Genomic DNA, 20410 nt, shown 5'->3' with positions numbered 1-20410 from the left:
AGATCAGAGCCATTATGGATTGGCCGGCGCCTACCAGTGTGACAGAGGTCAGGAGCTTCATGGGTTTAGCAGGATACTACAGACGCTTTGTTGAGGGATTTTCCAAAGTTGCACACCCCATCACATCCCTCCAGCGAAAAGGGAAGAAATTCGAGTGGACAGAGAAGTGTGAGAGGGCTTTTCAGGATCTGAAAAGGGCACTTACTAGTGCACCTATTCTTATTGTGCCAGACCCCACGGCCGACTTCATGGTATGCATAGATGCTTCCTTAGATGGATTGGGAGCAGTTCTTATGCAGGAGGGTAGGGTTATAGCATACGAGTCTAGGAAACTTAAGACTCATGAGCTTAACTGCCCTACGCACGACCTAGAGCTTGCAGCAGTTGTACATGCACTTGTGAGGTGGAGACACTTCCTTTTAGGTCATCACTTCGAGCTTCATTCAGACCATCAAAGTTTGCAATACCTGCATTTAGTAGAATTTGCCTATAATAATGGGCATCACACTTCTTTGGGGATGCCACCTTTTCAGGCTTTGTACGGTAGACCGTGCAGGACACCTTTGAGTTGGGACCGTATTGAGGATAGAGTGGCCATAGGCCCTGAGATGATCCGTGATATGGAGCAGCAGGTAATTTTGATTAGACAGTGCCTTAGAGAGGCACAGGATAGGCAGAAGAAATATGCAGATGCAAAGAGGATAGACCAGAGTTACATGGTTGGGGACAGAGTTTTTCTGAGAGTGCGAACGCATAAGAGTCCAATCCGCTATGGAAAGGGTTCTAAGCTCGCACCTCGCTTTGTCGGACCTTTTGAGATCCTTGAGAGGATAGGACCAGTTGCTTATCGCCTAGCTTTGCCACCTAGCCTGTCACGCATCCACGATGTGTTTCATGTGTCAGTTTTGAGAAAGTATATCTATGATGAGTCTCATATTTTAGATTGGGATGCCTTGCAGGTGGAGTCGGACGGGCAGCTAGCTTTGGAGCCCATTCGCATTTTGGCTCGCCGGACGTTGGCCCTTCGAGCTCGAGAGCTGGACCAGGTTAGGGTCCATTGGGATTGCTATGATGAGGTTACAGCTTCATGGGAGGATGCAGCACGTATGAGATCACAGTACCCTCATCTTTTTTATGAACTCCAGGAGGACGTTCATGCCTAGAGGGAGAGGGTGTGAGGTCCTACCCCGACCCATCCTATCTCTTCAGTTATTTTCATATTGGAACTATTATGGATGCTAGTTTTGACACAATGGATATAGAACTTTATATGGTTCCACGATTTTGGTAACATTGATATATATATTGATCCTTCATTTCTATGCCTTGCGGTTATAGAATATTATATGATTCTAGATTAGGGTAACATTGTGATGATGTATGTTATTATCTGAATTTCAGGATTTGTTATAATGCTACAAATATGTTTGCATATTCTGTAGATGGATCAAATTTTGAGGATTATGATGAATTGCTTTGATTTGTGACAAATTGTATTTTATAATGACAAGTCTTTGCAGAATGAATGTATTGTATTCTAATTATGTGTTTTATATTATATGAGGCTATTGGGAAGTACTAATGTTTAAATTGAGATGTGCAGGAAATTATCCATGTGACCATGGAAATATTATGGAAAATCAAGCCTAGGCCTATCTGCATTCGTAAAACCAGGGGTTGTCTATTTGGAGAGGCAACACCCCGTATGTATTGTATTTTATTCGTAAATGTAAAATGTTGCATGAGTGTAAATTGTATTTATTGAATTGTTTAAATCGTTTAAGGGACAATTGCCACATGTGTATTGTGATGTGGAATTATTTTGTAGTGTCACTTGACACCTATGTAGTATGTTGTGTTGGCAATTTGTCATGTCACCTTTTTGGAGAGTTTTATTTTTGTTAATTGTTATATCTCCTAATTATCCTTGAAGGAACCAAGAAATCTAGGTTAGTGAGCCACAAGGAGGGTCAACTCAGAGTTGACCCGTAGGTTAACTTTAGGTGGACTTTCTGAAGGTCAAATCAACTCCTAGAGTCAATTTTAGAGCATTTCTATTAGGCCTCATGGGGTACCTATGGGTGAAGGCCAAAATTGGCCATGTGTCCTTCCCTTAGGACTTGTTTAACCACCCAAAAAAATGGTTTTCCCAAGATGGACGAATTCCATCTATAGGAGTGCCATCCTTGGTAGGATAACCTTCTTGAAGGGAGTAATCCCTCTTCCCCATTCCATTTCCCTTCTCTAGGTACCTAGGTTAGGGAGTGTGTAAGACCTAGGGAAGACCAATCCAATGGGGGATCCCTCACTCTATCCAAGAGGTTGGAAGGAGTGAGAGAGGCCTTCTTAGGCTAGGAATGGAAGCTTAGTGAGCTAATCACCCACTCTCCATCCTTGGAGATTTTTGGAGAAATTTTGGAAAAAAAAATCAGTTTTAGGAATAGTAAATTTGGGGCTAAGGAATTGCAGAAAAAGATTGAGGATTGGGCAGCTCTTCATCAAGCTTTCCCCTAGATTTTCCTTGGCAAATCAAGGTTGGTGTTACTTTTCCCTCTTATGTAAATGTAAAAATGTTCTAGAATGCTTGAATGGAAATTGCTTTATTTCTTTATTTGTGTTGTACTTGTAAAAATCTATGTGATTTCTTGCTTATTTCTATTTTATGTATTGTTGTGTTCAGGGAGTGTTCAAGACCATCCTTTCCTTGGGAGGAAAGATTGGTCTTGGGGGTGGAAGGAGCTTGACAGCCCTTAGGGTGAGAGGCTCTCATTTTGAGAGTAATCTCAAGAGTCTGTCCACGAGACCCTTGCTGTTTTTATTTTGTGTTATTTCACTTGGGGGTCATAAGGAGGTGCAAATATGGCATGGTTGCCTTTTTGGGGGTCATAAGGGTGTAGGGATTAAGGATGATTTTTGGTTATGCTTTCATGAATGCCATGAGTTGGCTGTAAGTTCTATCTAGCAGATTTCTCCCCTAGGGTACTTGGTCCACTTCCACCCTAGTAAGACATCACATTTTGTGATGGAGTTTCAGCTTGGGAAGGGATGTGTCTGTTGTGTTAATTTTTCCCCTTTGCTTGTTGTGTTGCTTGGTTGTAACCCCGTCTAGGTCTTGATTCTCCAAGCTCGGGGGTGGCTTCTGGTAAGCCTAGGCTGGGAGGTGAGCATCCCATGGTCACAGCCCTAAAATTTTATATTCAGGTTGTTGGGAAAAGAATCTAGGAGTTACAGATTTGTTTGGTTGCAGATTTTATTCAGATGCGCATTTTTATTCAGATGCAGAAAAGCAAAAAGAAATGATACCATGTGTTTGTTCCAGGAAAAATATTAGAAAGAGTTTTAAGATGTTTTCTTTTATTTATGTTTAAAGAAATGTGTTCTTTTAATCAAGTCCTCATCATTAAGAATGAGAGACTGGTTGGATTATTTCACCCATTTTAATATGTGCCATTGTAATTAAATACTCTGTAAGCAAAGTAAATTTTATTTAAGTTCTGAACATTTATTATGTTGTTATAAATTGTATCAAATTCTGTCTCAAAAAAAAAAGGATTTCTGTAGCCATGCTTATTTCTGCAAATTTAAGTTAAGGAAGGAAATAGAAAAAAAAAAAAAAAGAGAAGAATGCATTATGTCTGAGTATTTACTTGCAAAGTTTATTTACTGTTATTTTGTTACTTTTAACTCTGTTTAGGCATATCTAAATAAGAACTAGTATTTAAACATTGTTGTAGAAAACATGTTGCATAACTGTTTTGAAAATATATATATATATATATATATATATATATATATATATATATATATATATATATTAATAACTCCTGAATGCTGTATAATTAGATAAATCACACCTAGGAAATGAGATTTAAAATCAGAGAATGTGCTAGTATTTAACCCACTCTTGTAAGTTGTAAAACAAAAAAAAAAATTATATCATGGACCTGTGTATTTCTGTTACAAAAAAAATATAGGGGTTGCATGCTTATGTGTTAAAATTATTCGAAATAAGCTTCCTAATCCTAACCCTATTAGGTTGATATATATATATATATAGAAACATACTCAATGGATACCTTTAAAAAAAAAAGATATATGTATGTATTCTGGTCATGGCAGTGAATATATATATGCTTATATACTTTTATATTAAAAAAAAAAAAAACTAAGAAAAAAATAAAAGAGAGGAAATCGGGGTACCGGTCGAGCCACTGTGGACGGCTCTCGGGCCGCGCCACTGTGTTTACCCACAGTGGACGGCATGGGAAATGTTGCCACTGTGTGTAAGCAAAGTGGACGGCTCTGCGGCCGCGCCACTGTGTTTACCCACAGTGGACGGCACGGGAGGTGCCGCCACTGTGTGTAAGCACAGTGGATGGCCCGCGGCCGCCACTGTGCGTATACACAGTGGACGGCTCCGCCATCACTGTGTATAAACACAGTGGCATCTGGGAGACCCCCGCGCTACCTCCTCCGCTCTTTCCCTCTTTGAAAACCTTCGCCATGTCCATGGCCGCCATGCCGTAATCCGTCCCCGTACCTGCAATCACACACACACACACACACACACACACACACACACACACACACACACACACTCTAAACAAAAAGTGGTATAATAAACCCTAACCCATTTCGGGTTAGGGTATAAATCATTAAGAAAATAAAACAAAAGTGGGAAATAAATACAAATGCAACCCTAACCCAATTTAGGGTTAGGATTAGCATTTTATGAATAAGGAATTTCCTGTTTAGAAAAAAAGGATTTTGAAAATTGATTTTAAGTTTTAATATTTTAATTAATAATTAGGGTTAGCATTTTATGAATAAGGGTTTTCTTATTTAAAAGAATTTTGAATTAGATATGGGAAATTTGGATTTGAGTTTTAATATTTTAACTAATAACTAGGGTTATTTAAATAATTGAATTATTTTATGCTTGTTATCCTTGAAGAATTAAAATTTTAATATAGTTATTTCAAAGGGGTTTAAAAATGAAGAGTTAATATAGTTGGATACACTATACACTAAATCAAATTAATTTATTTAAATGGTCAATAGATTACCCTCAATTTAATTTTAGGGAAATTAGAATTGGCTTTAGCTTAATATCGGTTTTAGTGGGCAAATGGCATTATAGGAATTCGAACCCTTATCGGTTGGATTTAAATAATAAATTTGTGTGTCCATCAATTAATTTATAACATTATCATTTTATGGTCGGGAATGATTTAATACATTAAGATAACCAATTAACCCTCGTTTTTAATTAACGACAACTTAATTAAAGTAATTGAGCTAGCTAACTAATCCGTGACACTAATTAATCTCCACCAATTAAACTCGCTCGTTCGAGTTGGTTAATTAACCCAACCTTAGTAAACAATTTTATTTACATCCTAGATAAGACAAAACTCTAATAAAGTTATTATAATGTAGGATATGTTGCGAGTTCATGTTCTCAAAAAAAAAATTGTTGTTCCGTTTTTGTGCCCAAAAAATTGGGCATGACATCCTACTCTTATAAATAATATTTTTTTTGAAATGTAAAAATACCCTTTTATATATCTATAAGTGAATTTTCAAATATATATATCTTTTAATATTTTAATTATTTTTTATATTTTATATTTAATATTTCATTTTTATTGAAAGTAGGTCATCAGCACTAAAATATAAGATTGATTATCTTGTCAAGAAAAAATACTAAAATTTATTTAAAAATTTTGAAAAAAATATGATGCAGTAGAGAAAGGAATCTATCTCAAGATGATATAATTATTTTCTAATTTGGATAAATAATTAAGAAAAAAACTGGTGGTAATTGGAAAGAGTTATATTTCAGCACACGTAACTTTACAAATTTATTGAAAATATATATTTATAAAAAATAGTAAAAAAAATATCCATGCAATAAAGTTTCAAGTTATCAATATACACAAAAAGGTTGATTAAAAGAAAGTAAAATTTACTAATTAAAGTGTGGTGGCTTGTGTAACTTCGATTTCAGCATTTTATCAGCAACTAAATTATGGTGTTTACTTTATAAAAAAACTACATTCAAAGTTTTTTTTAAAATTTTGTTAAAATTACAAGCATAAAATAGACAAAAGAATATAAACTTTATTAGTTTACATCATTTCAAAATTCAAAACATATATTTCAATTTCTATTGATTTACTTTAAAAATTTGAATCAACATTGACCATTTCCTTTATAAAAGTGTGACACAACTTTGTACTTTTACCCTTAATCGGTTGTATTGATTTATTATCAAATGGTGATTGGTAATGATTATGTCACGTATGCATGTTGTATGTGATGAGTTTCAAGTGGTTTTTGGCACGTAGAGATAATGGTTTTATCTTGGGAATGAGCGAGTACATTGCATGAAGAGGAAACTGCGTGATGAGTTACAGGAATCGATGAGCGATGATCAAGGAGTGATCGAGGTTGAATTGAATAATGTGATGATGATTGCTATGTAATCCAACGGTCATACTTTAACCGATTTGTTTGTAATCTCTATGAGATCTTAGGTTTGTGGTGTGTTACCGACCTACTGTTTTGCTTATAACGTCAATGAGTTGTTTTGTTGTAGTGTTGGCAATTTTGGTTAAGTGTCGATGTGATTGATTGCCGAACCAGAAGGAATATTTGCACTGTGTGAAGACATATAGGAGCATGAAAAGGATCTGATCAAGTAGAGTAGTGCTATTTACCAGATCAACAAACCCTTGTTGTTCTCTAACAATTACAATGGTTAAATCCCTTAACCGAGTAAGCTTTAACAGGCCTAGTGCTATCTAAATCCTCTAACGAGGTGATCCATTAGCTTGGATTTCAAATCCTCTATCGAAGTTACTCTTAACAGAGTATTGCTTCTAGCAAGGCATTATAGTCAATCCCTTAACCGAGCAGTCCCTAAAAGGATATGTTCCTAATATGACATTTTGTAAAGCTTTAACAGGCTTGGCTCCTAACAGGACGAACTTCAGAAGAGTTCAGAATACTTGTGGGTATTCATCCCCACTGTGGTTTTTCCCATTTGGGTTTCCACATCAAAAATCATTGTGTCAAGTGGTGAATGGTTTTTGTGGTTATGTTTTGATAAGGTTAATTTGTTTAACTGTTAAATCCACTTCGATATATTAAGATGACCGGTAGTAATCTGAAATGTGTTTTTACTATTGTTAGTAAAGTATTTTTTATATTTTGGTTAAATGGTTTGGGAGTTTCAGAGCTGTTATACTGTTATTTTGATATGTCGGTCAACCGATAAACTATTAGTGCTATTGTAGTTTATTACTCGATGTTTGAACCAGTTAGTCCAGAGATTGTTTTTCAGTTTGGTGGATGTTAAGTCAATTTTCTATCTACTGATTCAGCCCCCCCCCGGCACCCCCTCAGTAGTTGTCTCGATTCTTATTGATTCATCATATCATCACAATCAAACTTGACTCTTTTTTTCCCTTATCCTTTTCTATCCAGTTTTTCTTTGTCTCTTTCTTCTTTTCTACGGTCATATTTTGATCTGATTAATTCTTTGATTTTGAGGTAGACATTTTCTTAACTTGTTTTTATGCTCTATGCTTGCAATGCTTTGCTATGTGACCCAGATTTTGATAATGATAACATTTAACTTTCTATTGAATGATGAGCCTGGGCAGTTCTCATAGGATTGAAAACTATATCTCCTACACTCATGACTTCTATGACCAATACCATTATAGTGATAGCAAATGGTATCAACATTTTTGAGATTCACAAAAGGATTCCTAATTTCATAACTAGGAGACCTACGCATAAGCAACATAACTCGGTCTTATTGGTCTCCTTGAAGCAGCGTAACTCGATCTTCTTGAATTTCTCTTTGTGTCATCAACCTTTATGAAACCTCCATCATCTATCTGGGCTTTTCCTTTTTGATCAGCATGTTTGTTCTTTATGGCAGCAACATATTTCTTCTTCTCAGTGGGTTTGTTGATTGTAAAAGTTTGTTTGTTTCCATTTTCACTTGATGTGGTGAAGTGTATTTCTTTCCTGGATGAGTCCTCACCTTTAGAGCATTGTCCAACATCAAATCCAACACACTCTGTGTCTTTGGAGTGCTTTTGTTTGTTCAACATTTTATCCAATGCATTAATGTTACCCTCATATTTGATTCTCACCTTGACTTCATCTCTGCACTTTTCAAGTTCCTTTTTGAGATTCACAATTTCTTCCTCCATCTTGTGATACTCCTCCTTATTCTCTACATCTAACTTAGTTACCTCATGCATTCTCTTAGCTTAATTCAACTATGTTCTCAGATCTGAAATGTTTTGCTCAGATTCCTCATGACATTTGTTCAATCTGTCTTGTTCTTAAACAACAACATACTTAACCTTTTTGTACTCTTTCCTCACTTTCTAGAGCTCTTCAAGTGCGCTAACAAGTTCACCTTCAAGGTCTACCTCAGCTTCAACTTCCTCTTCTTCATCATCAACACCGTGTTCATCATGAAACTCTCCTTGAGCCATAAAGAGATTGACTTTCATCCTCACTATAGCACTCATCAAAGACACTTCATCTATGGTGTCATCCCCAAATGTGAAAAGATCGTTCATCCTTCTTCTCTTTGGTTTGTAGGATTTCTTCATCTTCTCTTTACCAAAAGCCTTCATATTTTGCTTCTCATCTTCATCCTTCTCTCCCTAAGGACATTTAGATGCAAAGTGTCCAATCTTAACACAATTGAAACATTTGAAAGGGAGCTTACCTTTGTATTTGCTTGACCCTTTCTTGAGTTTCCTTACAAAATTTGCTAAAACAGCTTCAGAGTCATCTTCTTCTTCATGAGAAGCTTCTTCTTTTCCTTTCTTGGTTATGTCGAATGTGGTATCTCTCTTTGACGATTCACCACTAATTGTTCTCATCTCATAAGCTGATAGGGAGCCAAATAACTTATCCATAGAGAATGTTGATAAATCATTGGCTTCTTCAATGGAAGAAACTTTGGTGTCATACTTTGGAGTGAGAGATCTAAGCACCTTTTTAACAATGACTTCATCTAAAAGATCTTCTCCAAGTCCTCTTGTAACAGCATTAATCGTTTCATTTACCCTTTGTAGATAATCAGCAATCTTCTCTTCTTTCATCTTGAGGCTCTCCAATTGTGCTCTTAAGTTTTGCAACTTTGCTTCCTTGACTTTGGCATCTCCCTCATATATTCTTTGCAGCTTGTCCCATGTTTCTTTGGTTGACTGGCAGTGCATAAACTTCACAAATTCAGTGTCAAATAATCCGCTAAGAATAGCATTTTTTCCTTTGGCATTATTCTCATATTCTTTCTTAGCATCAGGATTAGTTGGAGTGGATGGAACTATATATTCATTCTTTATTGACATCCAAATATCATACCCAAGGGAAGACAGGTATGTCTCCATTCTTCTATTCCAAAAGGCATAGTTTGTGCCATCAAACATGAGGACCTTGACAGAGGAGGAATCATTTCTGACCATTGTGATCACAAGATAGGATCTACCCAAGCTAGAGAAAGATTTTAATCTAAGGGAAGCTAGGGCTTTGATACCAATTGATGAACATAAGTGATCACTGAGAGGGTGATAACTCAATGATGAACGGATAGTACCAAACCGGTACTGAGAGGGGGGGTGAATCAGTATAGACAAAAACACAATCCTGAACCAGTTTGTTAGCAGACACTGTGCTTTGACAGACAAACAGTAACACCGGTCTTAAACAGAGTACAACCGGCAAAACCCAGAATAACTGAGACAAGCATAAACCGGTTGACACTTATCTTTTCATACAATCTAATGCTTCATTTCCATTTCGCTCTAGTGCATGAACAGGTAATCTATCATCAAAGATATATATATAAACAGCTAGATCAACATGATTTACCTTCAGACACAAATCACTTAAACCAGATCACATGAATAACAGCACACATGACACACAGATTATTCGCGTGGAAACCCAACTGGGAAAAACCACGATGGGGATGAATACCTACAAGTTGTTTTTGAACTATTTAGAGGTCCACTCTGTTAGGAGCCTTGTCTGGTTAAAGATTGATACAATAGGTTTTGTTAGGAACTGATCCTGTTAGAGATCACCCGGTTAAGGGATGGCTAGAATACCCGGTTAAGGGTTAAACCCTGTTAGAGGTTACCTTGTTAGAGGATTTCAAGAACTCAATGGTTTTGAGTCACCCTGTTAAAGGATTTTCAGTAAGCCGGTTAAAGCTACCCTGTTAAGGGATTTCCCAACTGTTGAAGTGGATAGAAATCAACAGGTATTACAATGATCTGATAACAGCACTCAATGCCAATGCAGATCCGCTTTAGCTCCTCTTCACCTTCTGCACTTACACTCTGTAGGTATCATTTCTCTCTTCTGGTCTGGCAAGAATCACGTATCTCTTCTCTTCGATACACACACACAACTTTTGCCAACAACCTCAGAAAGAAACACAATATCAACCTTATAGGAAACAGATAGGTCGGTAGCATAAACCCTAAACCCTAAACTTGTTAGGTTAAGCAATTCAAACGGTTCGATCCTGACCGTTGAGCACATTGCATTAAATGCAACAGTCTTAAGCCAATCTCAAGACGTTCTCCATCATTCGTTTTCCACCGATTTTGTGGCGGCTAATAACCCATCACGCGTTATCACCATTTACAGACTTTGCACATTCTCGAGGTAGATAGGGACAATCTCCTTCATGCAAGATCCTTCACGCGCACGAGGCTGACGTGGCAACATGATCTGTTCTTCGTTACAATGCTAACTCATCACACAAAGTCACTGATTGAGTCACACAGGCTTGAGGCACTTCAACCGGAAACCCTGAAGTTGAGACTACCAACCGATAGTCATACAAAGCTTCCATGTACCGGTTCCCATAACCACATGCCGGTTCACCTTGAACCAACACACCGCTTCACTTTGGCACATATACCAGTTCACAATGTTATATCGGTTCTCACATATACCGGTTCTTGGTAACATACCGATTCTCTCTTCTTCAGCATATTGACATCAATGACAACATACAATATCATCATGTCCTCATACCGGTTCACATAATGCCAACAATCTCTCCCTTTGGCATTGATGGCAATATACAAAGATATCTCTCCGCTTCACATTTTCTCCCCCAATTTCTGCAGATATCTTCTCCGCTTCACTTCTAGCACATATCTTCTCCACTTCACTTCTTCTCCCCCTTTGACAACAATACCAAAGTGGAGGCACAAGCTTCCCTGTTCCATTATGTTGCTCTCCCTCAGGAGTAGCATCCTTCAACACATCAATCCTAAAGAAAAATTTGACTATGCAATACTTGACTGATGTGGAGCATATACCTTTAGTTTACCTCCTGAAGGGGCAGCACCCCTAATTCACCTCTTAAGTACATAAATGTAGCCTTTGGGAGAGGCTTGGTGAATATGTCTGCTAACTGCTCCTTACTGGAAACATGTTCCAGTGCAATCTCTTTGTTCTGAACCTTTTCTCTCAAGAAATGATACTTAAGCTCAAAGTGCTTGGTTCTAGAATGTAAAACCGGATTCTTAGAGATGTTAATTGCACTAGTATTGTCACAAAATATACTTACTGGTTCAGATACAAAAACTTTGAAGTCATTTAATACATGCTTCATCCAAATTGTCTGAGTTCAGTTCATGAAAGCTGCAACATACTCTACTTCCGCTGTAGACTGAGAGATACAACTTTGCTTCTTACTCATCCATGAGACCAGTCTACCACCGAGAAAGAATGCACCACCGGTTGCGCTCTTCCGATCATCCACATTACCTGCCCAATCAGCATCTGTGAATACTTTCAAGTTGAAATCCTTGCTATATGGATACCACAATCCATAATCAATAGTTCCCTTCAGATACCTAAGAATCTGCTTGACTGCAACCAAGTGGGATTCTCTTAGACTTTTCTGGAACCTTGCAGTAATGTCAACTGCATGTGCAATATCTAGTCTACTATGCACTACATAATGCAACTTACCAATAATTGATCGGTATTCCTTCTCATCAACCAATGCTGAGTCATCCTCCTTGGATAGTTTACAATCGGTCACCATCGGTGTACCAACTGGTTTGCTATCTTCCATGCCAAAGGTCTTCAACACCTCTTTGACATACTTGGACTGACTGATAAAGATTCCATCTTTCATCTGCTGAATCTGTAGTCCAATGAAGAACTTAATCTCCCCTATGAGTGACATCTCAAACTCTTTCTTCATCTCATCTGCAAACTCATGACTCATCTTGTCATCTCCACCAAAGATAATGTCATCAACAAATACCTCACAGATCAGGATCTGATCTCCTTCAGACTTCAACTAGATATTGTTATCTTCGCTTGTTCTCTCAAATCCAATCTTCACAAGATGGGAGTGTAGGCGTTCATACCATGCTCTAGGTGCCTGCTTTAGACCATATAAGGCTTTATGTAGCCTACATACCATGTCACTGTCTTCAGATAGGGCAAACCCATCTGGTTGCTCTATATACAGTCACTGTCTTCAAATAGGGCAAACCCATCTAGTTGCTCTATATACACCTCCTCTTCAAGTACACCATTTAGGAATGTAGATTTTGCATCCATTTGATATACTTTGAATCCTTTAAAAGCTGCATATGCAAGAAGCATATGAACTCCTTCCAATCTGGCTACAGAAGAAAAGGTTTCTCCATAGTCTTCTCCTTCTTCTTGAACATATCCTTTACACACCAGTCTGGCTTTGTTTCTAATCACTGTGCCATCCTCATTCAGCTTATTTCTGAAAACCCATTTGGTACCAATGATATTTTTATGCTCCGGTCTGGGTATCAAAGACCATGTACAATTTCTCTCTATCTGGTCAAGTTCCTCTTCCATTGCCTTGAACCAGTCTTCATCTTTATGTGCCTCTTTGAATTATTTAGGTTCAAATTCAGAGATCATACATGAGTTTTCTCTGACCTTTCTTCTTGTAAGGATTCCTGCATCCTTATCTCCTATGATCTGCTTAGGATCATGATTCAGCTTTAACATACCGAGGAATGGTCTTGATAGATTCCTCTTGCTTTTCTTCTTCATCCTCATCTCCATCAGTATCAGCATCTACATCTACCGGTGTAGGAACAATGTTACTGGTACTTGGTTGACTGGCAACCAGTTCCCAAAAGGTTACAACCAATTCATTTACCGCTTGCTCACTGTCGGTTTCTTTAGTTTTCTCAGAGGTTTCATCAACTCTTACATTGATGCTTTCCATAATTCTCTGAGTCCTATTATTGAAACACTTGAGAGCTTTGCTCTTGGTGGAATACCCTAGGAATATTCCCTCATCACATTTTGCATCAAATTTGCTCTGGTGTTCCCTCCTCTTGATGTAACATTTGCTACCAAACACTCTAAAGTAGCTAACCACAGGTGTCTTACCAGTTCAATACTCATAAGGAGTTTTATCCTTACCTTTCTTGATGAGTACTCGGTTCATTGTGTAAACTGCAGTGCTCACCGCTTCTCTCCAAAAGGTGTGAGCTACCTTTCCTTGAATCAACATAGTTCTAGTTGCTTCAACCACAGTCTGATTATTCCTCTCTGCTAGGCCATTCTGCTGTGGAGTCTGGGGGGCAGACAGTTGCCTCTTGATGCCATGTTCTTCACGGTACTTGTTGAATTCACCGGAAGTGAATTCCCCTCCTTGATCAATTATCAAGCACTTTATCCTTTTACCGCTTTCCTTCTCCACTAATGCTCTGAAAGCTTTGAACTTTACAAAAGCTTCAGACTTATCTTTCAAGAATGTGACCCACATCATTCTTGAGCAGTTATCAATTAGAATCATGAAGTACCTATCACCCTGCACACTCCTAGTTTTCATAGACCACACAAATCAGTATGCGCAAGATCAAGCAAGTTGTCAACAGTGAAAAGTTTACCTTTAAAGGTTGAGGAAGACATTTTCCCCAGTTGACACTCTCTGCCCAAGGTATTTTCCGGTTTGCTCAGCATCGGCAACCCTCTAACTGCCTTGATCTTACTGGCCTTCACAATGTTATCAAAGTTTACATGGTAGAGTCTCCTATGTCATATCCAGCTATCATCAAATTTAGCCATAAGACATGTACTTATATTTGCATTCAGCTGAAATAAGTTACCTTTGGTCTACATGTTGGTGGCCACCAATTCACCATTCTTTCCTTTGATTCTGCACACTCCATTCTTGAATTCCAGAGTGAGACCACTATCATTCAGCTAGGCAACACTCAGAAGGTTGTGTCTTAGACCATCAACCCAATACACATTGTCAGCACTACTCTTTCCATTCAGAGAGATGGACCCTCTGCCTTTGACCATACATGGTGCATCATTACCAAAGCGAACCACACCACCATCATTCTCTTCCAAGGATAGAAACTTGCTCTGGTCACCAGTCATATGGTGAGAACAGCCACTGTCAATAATCCACTCATTGGAATTATCAAAGCGAGAGACAAGAGCCTTCTTGTCTGACACATCTTCCTTGACAGCAACAAACACAATATCTTCATTTTCTTCATCTTCTGATTCCTCATCTGTAACACCTTCATCAACTACTACAAAACCGTTTCTCCAATTTCCTCCTTTGAATTTCTTGAACCTTTCCGGTTTGTCCTTGTTGTCACCATTAAGACAGTTTACAGCAATATGTCCTATCCGGTTACAAGAAAAGCATTTCAAATGGAGCTTACCTCTGTATTTACCGGTTCCTTTAGGAAGTTTCTTGACAAGAAAAGCTTCAAATGCCATTAGAATCTCCTCATCATCCATTTCTCTGCTCTAACTTAATTCACCACTAGTGCTAGCTTCTTTTCCTTTTCTGGATGGTACAGCAGAAGCTTTAAAAGTTGATTCAGTCTTTTGAACACTGCCATCAAAACTATTTAGCTCATAGGCTGTCAACTTTGCAATGATGGAGTCTAGGGATACCTTAGTCTTGTTTATTGATCTCAACTCCTGAATAGCAGCAACCCTTATTGCATAGACCGGTAATAAGGATCTCAAAACTTTGCTTACCACGGTGGAATCTTCCATTTTACCACCTGCACTCTTGATATCTCTAACAATAGTTTTGATTCTTATTCCATACTGTTGAATGGTCTCTCCTTCAACCATCCACATGTCTTCAAACTTCCCTCTAAGGCTTTCTTCCTTAGCTTGTTTTACATGCTCATCACCGCCATAGATATTTTCAAGAGTATCCCATACTTCTTTGGGATTTACTTTATCTTGGATGTCAATAAACTCAATGCCAGGTAAGCTGCTAATTAGGCCTTTCATGACTTGCCCATTCTCCTGCATTTCTCTCTTTTGGTCATCGGTGAGAGTATCGATAGGGGCAACATAAGCATTCTCAACATAACTCCAGTGTTGAGCACCCATGCTTCTGATGAATATCTTCATTCTGTCTTTCCATATACTGAAAGTATCTCTGTTGAACTTTGGACCTTCCCTCTTCATCATTAGACTGAGATCTTTTCCTCGAGCGGTTAAGTTTATAACACAGAGGACCTGGAGGACGCTCCGACACCAATTGATAACTCAATGATGAACAAATAGTACCAAACCGATACTGAGAGGGGGGGGGTGAATCAGTACAGACAAAAACACAATCCTAAACTGGTTTGTCAGCAGACACTGTGCTTTGGCAGACAAACAGTAACACCGATCTTAAACAGAGTACAACCAGCAAAACCCAGAATAACTGAGACAAGCATAAACCGGTTGACACTTATCTTTTCATATAATCTAATACTTCATTTCCATTTCGCTCTAGTGCATGAACAGGTAATCTATCATCAAAGATATATATAAACAGCTAGATCAACATGATTTACCTTCAGACACAAATCACTTAACCATCACATGAATAACACCACACATGATACAGATTTTTCACGTGGAAACCCAATTGGGAAAAACCACGGTGGGGATGAATACCCACAAGCTGTTTTTGAACTCTTTAGAAATCCACTCTATTAGGAATCTTGTCCGATTAAAGACTGATACAATAGGTTCTGTTAGGAACCGATCATGTTAGAGATCACCCGGTTAAGGGATGGCTAGAATACCCAGTTAAGGGTTAAACCCTGTTAGAGGTTACCTTGTTAGAGGATTTCAAGAACTCAATGGTTTTGAGTCACCCTGTTAAAGGATTTTCAGTAAGCCGATTAAAGCTACCTTGTTAAGGGATTTCCCAACTGTTGAAGTGGTTAAAGATCAACAGGTATTACAATGATCTGATAACAGCACTCAATGCCAATGCAGATCTGCTTTAGCTCCTCTTCACCTTCTGCACTTACACTCTGCAGGTATCACTTCTCTCTTCTGGTCTGGCAAGAATCATGTATCTCTTCTCTTGGATACACACAAATTTTGCCAACAACCTCAGAAAGAAACACAACATCGACCTTATAGGAAACAGATAGGTCGGTAGCATAAACCCTAAACCCTAAACCTGTTAGGTTAAGCAATTCAAATGGTTCGATCCTGACCATTGAGCACATTGCATTAAATGCAACAGTCTTAAGCCAATCTCAAGACGTTCTCCATCATTCGTTTTCCACCGATTTTGTGGCGGCTGATAACCCATCACGCGTTATCACCGTTTACAGACTTTGCACATTCTCGAGGTAGATAGGGACAATCTCCTTCATGCAAGATCCTTCACGCGCATGAGGCTGACGTGGCAACATGATCTGTTCTTCGTTACAATGCTAACTCATCACACAAAGTCACTGATTGAGTCACACAGGCTTGAGGCACTTCAACCGGAAACCCTGAAGTTGAGACTACCAACCGATAGTCATACAAAGCTTCCATGTACCGGTTCCCATAACCACATGCCGGTTCACCTTGAACCAACACACTGCTTCACTTTGGCACATATACCGGTTCACAATGTTATATCGGTTCTCACATATACCCGTTCTTGGTAACATACCGGTTCTCTCTTCTTCAGCATATTGACATCAATGACAACATACAATGTCATCATGTCCTCATACCGGTTCACATAATGCCAACAGAGGGGGGGTGAATCAGTGATATTCAAAAACTTTTTAAATCAAAAGTGTGCAAATGCTAAAGATACTGATAATATAGAAACACACGCACAAGTCAAACAACAAGACACAAGATATACGAGGAAAACCCAATGTGGAAAAAACCTCAGTGAGAATAGTTGTTGCAATCTACTGCTCCAATCCAGCCTCACAATAAAATATCTAATTACAATATGTTTAGGGCATCAACCCAAGGAGCACCAACCCCTGATGATTTTGAGCACAATCTCAAAGAGCACCAACCCCTGCTCTAAGCACCTACTCAAAGAAATACAATGATATCATTTTTTTACAATGCATTGTAAAACCTTGTTACAAATGTGTTTTGTAACACTACTGTATGTTCTCTTCTCTCTGTTTTTCAGAAATCCTTCTATTGTTCGCCAACAACCATTATTTTTCTCACATGCTATTGTCTTCACATCTAACATTTCTTCTTTTTTTTCATTCTTTGAATCCACGAGTTTTCCCTCCAAAAGAGAAAATTCAAAAACAGTTAGCTCCAGCAATTACAAATCTTGTCTCATTGTTACAGATCTACAGCCATCCACACTGAATAGCTCTTTCCATCTTTGCTCAGCAATTGCTCAGCAAATCTCGACGTTATTGGTATGCACTAGATTTTTCCCTCTATCACCTGATTTATTCTTTGCATACATAGTTCTAATTTTAACAGTCTCCAACTGACCTAGGAGATCTGATATCCTTCCTCTCTACATTCGAATTGATTTGTCATGTGTGTTCCACGTCCTCAGCATCCTTCTATGTTATCAGGTCAACCTTGGTCAGCAGCCCACATGGACCATTTGACAATTGACACCAATTGGTAATGAGGAAGACATGTCGATTTGTTGTTTGTAAAATTTTGCCCAAACCCATCTCCCATTACAGCGAAAAGCCTTCTTATTGCTATAGCTAGGACCGATCGACAAGAGGCAATTATACTCATACAAATAGACAAAGTTATATCGAAATGCAAATCGTGTCGCCAAGACAGAAGAGCTATGACAATGAAATGGAGCTCATCACTAGAGCTTAAAGGTTTGCAGGAAGCATTTTGGTGTCATGTCAAAACTCCAAGTCACACTGACAAGAAAAGCTTCATAGGCTAGATGCTTTTCATGTCATGCCGAAAAGAACATATCGCTATATCTCCCACGGGCCTACAAAGGACAAAAAGAGTCTTGCCGAACTGAGAGGTCATGCCGAAAAGAGAAAGGCGTCAACAAGAAACCCTTGCAGTCATACCGACAGGCAGAATCATATTACTCAAACCATGAGCTCGTCATACCGAAGGAAGGTATTTTGGTGTAATCCAAAGGGACAGCCAAAAGGGAAAAGGGTCTTGTCGAAAGGGCAATTTATGTCGAAAAGGCATTTGCTGCCACACAACCACGGGCTCCACACAAACACAACACGACCTGGGTAGACCAATCAGCAACTGCCAAGCGGATATCATATGAAACTCAGACAAGGTGGTCCTACGATCGAGGCTCGAAGGGTGGTCGAAACTCGGCATGAAAATAAAACAGCTTTTGCTTATCCATTTGGATGTGATAGGCCAATAATCTGAAACCCGTACAAGGTGGGCCCGCTATTGGGGATCGGAGAGTGATTGGAACTCACGCTTGATGGAACACAAAGTCTATCTGCAACATTTCCAGTCAAACGTGGTCAAGCGATAATACAAAGGTGTCGAGAGACTTCAAGTCAAAGAAGCAAGTGTGGGGACCACTCTCAAAGATCGATGGATCGAGCAGAGTGAAGCCTGTCAGAAAAAAAAAACTTAGTGGTAACACTTCTAATGAGGATCGATGACCCAATAACAAAAAGGATGCAAGGTGCGATAAACACTTAACACACTATGGGATACTTGTAGAACATGAAACCTCCTTATGTACACCTCTGCACTCCATTTCGTCTCACGTTTTTTGCCGCCTACAACATTTGTGTAGCATAACACAATGTTTTATGCATGACTGCCTACTTCTTGCACAGTGATATCCTGCATGTTATGCGCTTCACATGTCTGCAATTGTTCTCTTGTTGACATCAATGACAATCTAATGCCAACAGGAACCCTGCCCAAAAGTTTTCTAGAGAAATCTTATGTCATTTATAAAAAACTGGCATCATGCCCTTCAATTTGTTAAATGGGTCATAATACTCTCGAGCATAAAAAACTCCTTCATATTTAAATATTGAAGCTCATGGACTGTTGTTTTGGAATTTTGCAAGTTATGATACATTTAATGCTCGAGAGCATACGAAAAATTTACCCCAGTTTTATGCTTTTGTGTTAGCAAAGCTTGCACATATACAATTTGCCTACAACATCCAAGGAAGATGATCTTGTTGCTACAATAGCGAGGAAGGAGGAAAGGATTGCCAGAAAATCCACTAACCTGATATATGTACACCTTTGATTATGAATAAATCAAGTTCCCCAAGTTTCTACTAGTTTCATGGACTTCTGGGATAGTTGGCATCCAACATCACCAGTTAACCTGCATATGACTACAAATATAAAAGCATCATTTATCCTTTTGAAGTGATATTTTGCCAAGCAAAAGGGCAATTGGGTGTACTATTTCTATACTCTCTTTTCATTAACATCTTCCCCCAATCTGCCTAGAGTGTTCAATCCTGGATATACTCCACTCCTAACAACTATCCATATAAAATATGAAGCCATCAAAAACCTTTTTGTTTCTATCACATTCCAAATCTGCTCATGGATATTGTTTGAAATAATTTGTGTAGATCTACCAATTCTCCTCCAAGAACTACTAGGATTTTGTGAACCTACCTATCGTTTAATTGCCTCCAATTCTATGTGTCCATTTTTGTATCTTTGATCCATTGCAACTTATCTTCAAACTTCAAAGCCTGACTCTAACCTTTGATACTAGTACGCCATTATGACAGGGACATTTTCTAGTCTTATTTCATTCCTTGTCTTCTTCCTCGAACTTCTAGGAGCATCTATTGCTTCCATATGAACTCCTTAGCCTGCAAGAAAATTTATTGATCATCCAAATTAACATGCAATTAATCCTTTATCAAACAGTGAACCTCGGGATCCTGAGATTTCAAGGTTCTGAGTTCAAAAAGGGATTTTTGCAAACAGTTAAGTCTTTGATTCGGAATCCCCAGATTTCGAGGTTTCAGGTTGATAACCTTTAAACTACTCCAAGTTTCGAGATCTTAAGATCCCGAACTTGATTATACAAAGAACGAAAAGAGTCCAGAACTCTAGCATTTCAAGGTTCCGGTGTATCAGA

Source organism: Cryptomeria japonica, chromosome 8, assembly GCF_030272615.1.
Source record: "Cryptomeria japonica chromosome 8, Sugi_1.0, whole genome shotgun sequence".
NCBI classification, from domain to species: Eukaryota; Viridiplantae; Streptophyta; class Pinopsida; order Cupressales; family Cupressaceae; genus Cryptomeria; species Cryptomeria japonica.
Note: the sequence above shows the minus strand (reverse complement) of the source record.